The following is a 10,347-nucleotide window of genomic DNA, read 5'->3' as shown; positions in this document are numbered from 1 at the left end:
AGGGTTGTCTTCACAATGCTACAGCCCTGAGTCCTGCCTGATCAACCACTGGGCCTATATATAATCTGAATGGTAATGAGGCTAGTTGAACAAAGTACCTTGACTCCGCTGTCTACACAAATGTAGCAGTGCAATTTCAGAAGACATGCCTTGCACCGTAATAGAGGCTGCGTGTGGTGAGAGCCCTCATCCGTCTCTGCAATACATCTACACAAGGTTTAATGAAGGGGCAGATTTATTTCAGCAGGTGGATAGTAACCCATTTCAGCAAGTAACCCATTTCATCTCTAGGGGCCAGATCGCCAGTGGGAGCAGGGCGGTGTACTGATGTTAAAAGGAATAAACCTCGTACAAATGGTGGATCTGGGCCTCAGCTCATGTCCCAGTTCACACAGAAAATAGGGTTGCCCCCTGTTTAGGGGGGCAAGGGCTCCTATGTCTTTAACATATACAAAACAGGCAGAAATCCAATGGGTTTATTTCTCTAACATGGAGTGGCAGTGATGGGGAAAGCCCCACAGACTGAGTATCCCTGCCTGTTATGCAACCGCCAAGGGCACTTGGAACCATGCCGCCAAAGTGGCAGCAGCCCTAACACAGGGTATACAAATGACAGTCCTTGCAGTCCCCCAAATGCCTTTATCATAGAGAAAGAGCAACAAAAAAAGAACATCCAAAATCTACAGCTGGGCAAAACCTTTACTTGTTGTTGTTCAGTCGTTCAGTCATGTCTGACTCTTCATGACCCCATGGACCATAGCACGCCAGGCCTTCCTGTCCTGCTCTCCCCCGGAGTGTGCTCAAGTCCATATTCATTGCATCGGTGATGCTATCAGCCAAAAACCTTTACTACCACCAACCAAAATGCCACAAAAGAGTATGCAAGCTTTTGAGTTCTCCAGAATTCTTCATCAGGCTAGGTGGTACAAAAAGCAGGGGATGAGGGAAGAAACAGACAAGTCCAAACATTAGGCCAGATGCTGTGGCTCTGAGGTCTGCAGTTTAAATAGACCCAGGGGTTGTCCTCATAGGGGATTTGCTGCAAACTGGGAGCTTTTCAAGGTCGTTGGCAGCAGATAATGTCGTGGCCAGTCTGCAGCCAACCCAGAGATTTCTGGTGGAAATGCTGGATTTTCTGAGACTACTTTTACTCTTTCTTTTCCCCCCTTTAATTCGGGTTCTCTGATGTTTGCATTACTTCGCTTCTCCATCGTTGTGTTAAATTGCATCTCCGATATTGTGTGAAGTCGCTTCTTTGATGTTACGTAAAGTCGCTTCTCCGATTTGGCGAGGTCTCGGGAGCCTGTCATTGCAGGCAGGGAGAAAGTGCCCAGAGTAGGAGAAAGGGGGTGGTGGAAGCAATAACTCCGCGGCACTTTGCTGGAATGGGGTGAAATGGGGGGGCTGCTCTCAGGGGGAGAATTCAGATGCTGCACTGGAGAATCAGGGATTTGGGCTTCTTCATGCAAAAGGGAGGAGCCTGGACAGGGACGGGAAACAAGCGTCTCTCCTTGGTTGAGCAGCCCCTGCCAGGTTGATGACATTCTGTTCTACTCCCCACACCAAACTAGGAAGTATGCTCCTTTGAAGCACTGTGTGACCTGTGAAAACCGGATCTTAAAGGTTCTTGGCTTTTTGTGTGTCCCTGATGGACCTTCCAACCCTGCTATTCTGTGATTCTATGATCAATGGATGATGGGAGTGAAATAAAACATGATGAAAACCTGCATCTTGCAAGCTAAACTTCTGGCTCTGCACTCCTTTCCTCCAGTGCTCCACTAGTGTTGTGCTGTGAAGGAAAAAGTGGCAAGCCAAAATGGACTTGGCCAGTGATATGCAGCAGAGAAGCTCAGAAGAAGAAAAGGGGCACTGGGCTGTTTGTCTCTGGGCTCCCACTCAGGAATACGGGGGAAATGAGTACAGCAGGACCTGGCTTCCTCCTCCTTCCTGGGCTCAGCTCCCAGGTACCCAGGTGTACTCCAGAGGAAAGCTCCCTGACCTGTTAGGGTGGCCATGTGTCTTACCTTACAGAGCACAGTCGTCTGTTTGAAGGCTGTCCAGTCCAAAGCAGGGGGGGGCTTAAAGTTGCCCATCAACAGTCCAGACAGCAGACTGCACAGGCAGACAGGTCACCTGGCCACTACAGTGAGATGCACTGTGTCTCTATCTAGATGACAGTAATTCTTTTTAAATGTACGGCTATCCATATAAAGTAGTGTATGTGAGTCTTAAACGCATCTGTGTCCTCTCTCTTTTGGCGATGTGTAAGCAGCTACCCTATTGCAGCCCTTGAACGCTGCCTTCCAGTCAACACCCACTCCCTGCTTGCTCCTCAGTTGAAATCCACGTCCAGTTTCCTCCCCATTTCTCCAGTGTCCTTGCGACTGCCATCTCTCATGTCCTTATGGATTGTGTCTTGTCACCTAGCAATGGAGCCAGTGCTCCTTTTGATATCGAAGAGGGTGTGACAGGTGGGACCACACCTCCACTGCCATGGCAATGGGGCAATCTGCTTCCACTGCATTGCTTCTCCCTGGTTTGTTGCCCTACCCCATCTCTGGCTCTGGGGCCCAGTCACGCTCGCGCACATGCAAATCAGTTTCCATCTCCCGTTACTAGTTCCCAGCATCTCGAACTACATGCTGGTTCTGAAAATGGAGCTTGTGGATTTGGCTCTTGTGGCTTGTAGCTGCCAGGAAGCCCATCATCCATCTGTGTAATCATTTTTAAAAAAAAACATTTTTGGCTTCCATAAACCAATTATGTGTTCCTTGTATTATTCTTAAAAACTGCTGCCTATGGAATTTCTAGAGAGAGGACCACAGGTTTTTTGAAGTGAATACTGTGTTCACTCATGTTCTCCAGTTCAATTGGGCTTACTTCTGAGTAGTGCTTGTGGGTTCCTGGTCGACAGCTGGTTGGCCACTGGATGGACCCTTGGTCTGATCCAGCATGGCTCTCCTTATGTTCTTAGTCATGCGTCGGATTGCGCTGCCAGTCATATCACCCTTCAGTTTTCCTTCCCCCAACCCACCATCTGGGCTGACTTACTCATCTCCTTAGTTGTGTGGTTGTGGTCACCAGCCAGAGTACTCCACTGTGGTTGACTCCCACAATGTTCTGGTAACATGTAAACACACCAGTCCATGTGGTCACAGTAGTGTGTGGCCATGGGTGTGATGGCAGAGTTTGCCCCATTGGTTTAAGATACAGGTTTAACCACATAACACAAGTGAACCACAGAGGCAGAAGTGTGTACAGGTAGCCAGAGCAGTGTGGGAGCTAACCAAGATGAGGTAGCAGGCAACAAAAACCTTGTGCATCAAATATGCCGTTATTATTTAAGAGTTTAGAAGGGTGATTAGTGGCTCTCTCCTTCTCAGCAAGTTCCAAACTAACACAAAGGTTTCATAACAGGAGTCTTGTGGGCACGGTCCCATCTTGGTTACTTTATTGACCTTGTTATAATTTGCCATGATCTGCATGGCAGCTTCTCTTCTATCCCAGCTGAACACAATCTGTCCCCCTCTTACCCAGTCTCCTGCATCTGTTGAGGATAGCAAAAGTGGAGGGTTGGCCCAAGACAGTTTGCTTCCTGAGATGAAGGACAAGCCGTCCCCCTCCCCCAACACCACATACAGAAGCTGTGGCAAACCCCTACGTCTGATATAGGTCCACAGTGCCCCTTAGAGGATCTGGTCAGCTGGCACCCTACTGAGCAATCTGAATAGTTTTATCTAGCCTTATCTCAATTCGTTCTCTCCCAAAATGCAAACAAAACCTTAATCCCCCCTTTTTCTTTTTCTTTTAATATGCTGACTGGTTCCAACCGCCTTAGGCTTTTGAGCTGGAAGTTACTGTCATTAAGTCCAGCCACTAGGCAATTTTCTGATTTGCTGGCTAGACCACTGACATCAGAAATGGAAGCTCTTGTATTATTGGAAGACCAACCTTCAGTCTGCAAAGGGGCTGGCTTTTACTGAGTGGAGATCACTGTAAAAATTCCCCCAGTCCTTCTAGAGCTTCCCTATATACCATCTTACTGGAAGTCAGATGCGCTCGCTCTCACTCTCGCTCAAAACATCCGCTCTGCAATAAACTCGGCATATGCTGCAGGACCCAAGACTGTACTCAAGTAGGCTATGTGATTAGATAAGTTAGACTGACTTTTGGATTTTTATTTGGAATTCTGAGTAAAGTTTCCCCACGCACACATTTCTCTCCCCCCGCCCCATAAGCTCTTTTTTATATTGAACATTTGGCTGTGTTGTTTTAAAATGGATTTCTCATGTGAAAGAGCACATGGTTACAAAGTGAACGCTTGTGTTTTACGATTTTTAGAGGAAAGTTCTCTGTTTCTGGGCTTCAGGAAGAAAAGTCCAAAGCCCCTGTCTTTTTCCCCAGGTCTGGGCCAAAGGGAGGGGCCCTTGGCAATAGGGCTCAGAAACTCCCCAAGCAGCTGGGCAGATTAGGGTGTGTCAGGAGGTGTGTCCTGACTGGTGGCAGCCTATCTGATAATTTTTTTCCCGGGGGACCCACATAAAGAAGGGGTCCACCAGGAGGAAAAGTTATCCCCCCCTCCCCCCGGTCTCATAACAGAAGCTTACCAGACTGACAGCTGAAACTTCTTTCAACACTGGTGAAATGGGACAGCAGCCTCCAGTACAGGTGAGAGAAGCAGACCTTAGGGGACACAGGGCAGGCTCCTATTACAGTATACACAACTCTGTTTCCCGACACCTGAGGCACCTGCCTCACTCTGCCCAGTGGTAGGCTTGGCCTCAAGAAATGCTAGTGCTACCATAGACAGAAGTGCTCTGTTTGGCTGGGATTCCCATGATGGGGAACAGAAATATCAGAAATGTGTCTTTCCTGCCACTTGCACCATTTCTCTTCTAACCATCGCTTTAAACAAAAGCATATGGATCCTGCTACACTAAATCAGCGTAAGTGAATCTTTGATCGTTGATTTCCTATTTTCTCAGACACCCCTAGTTTTCAGGTGGACAACTCAACCTCCCTTGGCAGTGAGTTCGACAACTGCCTTGTTGACGGAAAAGTATGGGCAGGTTTATGTGGGAGTAGACAGTCCTGCAGATTTTCTGGTTCCCAGCTGTTTAGGACTTTAAAGGTAAGGACCAGCACTAGAATATAAAGGTCATTGCAAGAAATCTAGGAGAGGGGAGTCTTGTGCCTTCATTGTTGGGTTAAAACCAATTCCTTCTCAGGGCTGACCCAAAACATTTTGCCGTCTGAGGTAGAACAAGTCAAGGTACATATTACCCAAGGCTAGCCAAGTGATTTTTGGCAACTGAGGCAGAAACTCCCCCAAGCAGCTCTCCCTGGGAGTAAAAATAGAATAAGAATAAATCAAATAAGTAACTATTTTTTATTTTTTTATTAGATTTATTAATCGCCCATCTGGCTGGTCACCCAGCACAATTTGTTGCCCTTTCATGATACCCCAAATCTGAGTTATCTACTCTACTTAATGGTAGGGTCAACTGCTCATGGTAGGAAACCAGTGCACGTGACAAAACACTGGTCTAATGCTGGCTGATACTGGAACACTAGATGATAGAGTTGCACCGTGTTCCCAGCTGGGGCATTTTAAAATCATCCCTGATTATTTAGCTTTAACACAGCCCTGGTAATGCAAAGATGTACAATATAAACTGCTACAGCAGGTAACATTTGAGAAATGACTTTTCCATCCAGTGAGCTCAAGTCCTGTAACCTTGTCTCCCATGATCAATGCATATTAGTTTCTGTGTCTGCTGCCAAAACAACTTGCTTCAGATGGGCCCCCTCCCTTCACAAGCTAGACTGGAAGATGAGCCCAAGATGGCTCCCAGAGGTGCAGTTAGTTTCAAGGTAGTTTCAAGGAAACGGGATATGTGATCTGAATCTAGGACCTGTCAAAATGGCAAGCAGCAGCCAGCAAACAGCTATTTTTAAATGCTCCGGGGGTTTAAGTACCCATTTTGCCGATGAATTAGCTTCCAGCAGTTTCTGCGGCTTGGTGTGGATTAATCAAGTGTGATCTGCTGCTGCCCAGGGACTGAAGTGCCTGTGGGACCAGAGCCAAACCTCTCAGTTTAGGAGCTTCCTAGAGACCAGCTGCTGTTAGAGGTGAAACATCCATCTTCCACCCACACCCTAGGATTATGCCCTGAGGTTTGAAGGGGAGGGAAGGGCCATAGCACAGTGGTAGAGCACGTTTTGCATGCATGAGGTCCCATGTTCAGTTCCAAGCATCTCCAGGTAGGGCTGGAGAAAGACTCCTGTGTGAAACCCTGAAGAGCCGGTCAGAGTAGAGACACACTGCTGAGCTAGATGGACCAATGGTCTAAGTCAGCAAGAAGCAATTTCCTATGTTCCAAATTAGATTCTGTTCACTAACACTTCAATCCTGCTCATGTCTGCTCAGAAGTAACTTTCATTCAGTTCAATGGAGCTTACTGCCAGGTGAGTGGGTATAGGATTGCTGCCCAGAGCTCCATGGTCTGAGGCTTCTGGAGAGACCTCCAGGATAATAGCAGAGATAGCATCAGTAATCCATCCGCTTGATTTCTGTTGTCAACTTGATTTCTGTTGTCTTTCTGAGGCTTAGGTTAGGAGTAGCCAACTACTTGCTGCACTTTTATCTCAGTCTCCCTCTAAGGTGCTCATACCTCATCACCCCCATCCTCTAATGGCTCCAGGTCACCCAGAGAGCTTTGTGACCAGGTCTCCTGGGTCACAGTCCAATTCTCTTGTGTCCATCATGGCACATTGGCACCTAATCAACAGGCCGCGTCTGGCCCAGGGATAAATGCCAGGAGTTATGCTTTTCTAAGAGCTAGAGAAATACTTTAGCCCAATTGCCCAAACCATGCTCCTTTTGCTAATGGGAATGGTAGCGTGTTCATCTGGGTTTTTCACATTATGGGTCTGCTTCTGGTGGCAAGCAACTAAGGGCAAGCGGGGAAGAGACTTGGTCGTTTGCCTTTGTACTCTCTGCTCCCCTGTCCCACCCAGCTCGTGTCCCTTTAAAGCCAAGTGCATCCCATATACATGTTCATTTGTACACTGACGTTTTGTTGTCAATTATAGGACCACCCAAGATATAGTGACTACTATACAAATATGTGCATCCCTTATGTTCCCGTCAGAAGTAACTGTCAGCTACAGGGAGCACTTTCCAGGAAGGGCATGAGCCAGCTGCTGTTGGAGGCCCCGTGACATCAGTTTGGGAAGAGTCTCACTCCCACTTCAGGTGACATGTCTGATGGCTCCAGTGCTGCTTCTGATGGGTGTCAGGCTATCTGTCCCCCGCCGAACAGGGCTGTATATTGGTGAGGGATTCACTTTAGTAATGGGTAAATGCTCTTCCGCAGTATCCCAGTTCTGGCATCAGTTCTGCACCCGAAGCACTAGGCAGGCCTCATCTGGAGTACTGGGTCCAGTTCTGGGCACCACACTTTCAGAAGGATGCAGACAAGCTGGAGAGGGTTCAGAGGAGGGCAACGAGGATGATCAGGGGACTGGAAACAAAGCCCTTTGAGGAGAGACTGAGAGAACTGGGCATGTTTAGCCTTGAGAAGAGGAGCCTGAGGGGATATAGGATAGCGCTCTTCAAGGACTTGAAAGGCTGTCACAGAGAGGAAGGCCAGGATCTCTTCTCCATCACCCCAGAGTGCAGGACACGGAATGATGGGCTCAAGTTACAGGAAGCCAGATTCCAGCTGAACATCAGGAGAAACGTCAATGCGACAACGAAACCAATTCCCTAGGGAGGTGGTGGGCTCTCCCACGCTGGAGGCATTCAAGACAAGGCTGGACAGCCACTTGTCAGGGATGCTCTGACTTGGATTCCTGCATTGAGCAGGGGGTTGGACTCGATGGCCTTATAGGCCCCTTCCAACCCTACTATTCTATGATTCTATGAAAGCAAGAGACCCTGTGGTAACCCAGAGGCACTTTTGTCTGGTCCTCCTGGATTCAGAGGAAGGTATCACCATGCAGGGCTGTAGGTTATTGTATTGTTGTTGTTGTTCAGTCGTTCAGTCATATCCGACTATTCGTGACCCCACGGACCATAGCACGCCAGGCCTTCCTGTCCTGCGCTCTCTCCCGGAGCATGCTCAAGTCCATATTCATTGCATCAGTGATGCTATCTAGCCATCTCATCCTCTGCCGTCCCCTTCTCCTTTTGCCTTCAGTCTTTCCCAGCATCAGGGTCTTTTAGGTTATGGTATTACATACTTTAAAAGCAAGTCAGATTCTATGAATTATGCAAATTGACTAAATTTGCATAATTTGTTTACTTTGCATAATTTATCTTAGTTCTACTACTCAAGTAAGGGAGCAAGGAGCTATGTAGGTTCCCAACATCAACTACCAGATGCCTATTCCAGGCTCCCCACTTGTTTCTGACATTTCATTTGGCATTTTCTTCACACTTTCAAACACAGCTTTGCAAACTTGCTATTAAAAGAAAATAAAGTAAGTTGGGATTCTTAAGAAACTGATTTCTGTATCCAGTACCACATTTGGTGGCTTTCCTGCTGTCCACTCTGGGTAGTAGAAGGTTCCAGTGGGGTTCAAACCCACACTTTGTATAAACAATTTTTGATGACAAGTATGGCAGAAAACTAAAGCTCCTGACCATACAAAGGCCATTTTCATGGAATGGCTCTGATTTTCTTCCTCTCTTAGGGCACAATCCTATGCATGTTTAGACAGACTGACTGGAGAATGCTGGGAGTTTTAAGACTTTTTGTCTGTCTAAACATGCATAGGATTGTGCCCTTATTTGCCAGTGTGCCTTCCTTTTAAAACAAAGAAAAAGAAAAGAAAAAGTCTTCTCAGAATCCCTCTTCTTTAATTTATGTCTTTCTCTCTTTACTGCTTCTCTACTGCTTCATGGGTTGGATCCAGATTTAGTCATACTTAGAGTAGACTGATTGCACTCAGTTAACTAACTTAAGTCTCATTATATTCATTGGATCTACTCAAAGCATTTTTAAAAAACCATTTTATCTGAAACACAGTAGTAACAATAACAAAAAACAAGGTGAGGGAGGAAAAATTCATATCATGAAACATATGAATATACAGTAATAATTAACATCTCCCTTGACAGAGGGAAAAGACAAGACAAGACAAGGATGTGGGTGGGGGAAGCATTAACATTTTCATTTCAAATATATACATGAATATAAGGAGTCCATATATCTACCTAAGCACCCCGATGACTTTGGCGGTTGTCGGAGATACGTTCAAACATAGCAAGAGCAGTAAGCTGTTCAGTCCATTGAGTGACAGGTGGTGGGTGCGTTTCCTTCCACGTTTGGAGTAGAAAAGAAGTCCCTTCGCGGCTGTAAAGGCTCTCGCTATCCACTCTTGCTGTCTATCTGTCAATCCCCACATCACAGCGATGTAATTTAAAAGTGTGTGTACATTTGCTATTATCACAGATTTCTCAAGAACAAAATTTATATGAGCAATGACTTCTAACCAAAAAGAACAGGACATGCCCACATCATACGCCTCAAAGAGGCATTGCCTACATTCCAGTGCCAGCATCTAGCGGAGCTTCTTCTCAGCAAGCCTCTGTGGCATCCAAATGCACAAGAAACATCATTTTTTGTTGAATTAGCCTCAATTTCAAACCTACAGGAATAGTGTGTATGGAAGCCAAGGCCACTTTCCATTGATTATACTGTATATAGAGCATTCCAGTTCCTTATTCCATTCATCTCTGACCTTCTGAACATCAACTTTACTACATTCCAAAATGCTTTCATAGACAGCTATTGTGGGCTTAGCTTTTGGTAAGGAACCAATTAATTCCTCCAACAGTGTAGGAAGCATTGAAGCTGATGATGGGCTTGTGTCTAGGCTCCAAAAAATGCTGAAACTGAATATGCTGCCAGCTAGTACGAGACGGTACATTCTACCTGATCTGCACTACTGAAAATGGTAGGGTCTACGCAAAGTATGGTGAAATCCGGATCCAGCCCTGCAAAACGCCTAGCCTATTCCATTGTCATCTCCTCAGAAATTACATGGCAGCAACATTTTTTCTCTCCCCCTGCCCCATTTGTGTGCATTCGCACTTCACATCCAGCCTGAAGAAGAGTGCTGTTGTACTCGAAAGCTTGCTGACTTGTGACTGGGGGGGGGCAGTGCGTTGGTATTATTTTAGGTATTTAGGCGTTGGTGTTATTTTAGCTGTAGAGCCCCAAGGAGACTTACATATGCGTGCGTGTGCGACGTTATGCCTCCACCGAACGGGCGCCCTCCCGATGTGCGAGAGTGCAACTCCCGTCTCCGTGTGTGGGGATGATGGGAGCTGCGGTC

The sequence above is a fragment of the Heloderma suspectum genome, chromosome 6, assembly GCF_057233095.1.
Source record: "Heloderma suspectum isolate Gila_16-S chromosome 6, 16-S_ref, whole genome shotgun sequence".
NCBI classification, from domain to species: domain Eukaryota; kingdom Metazoa; phylum Chordata; class Lepidosauria; order Squamata; family Helodermatidae; genus Heloderma; species Heloderma suspectum.
Note: the sequence above shows the minus strand (reverse complement) of the source record.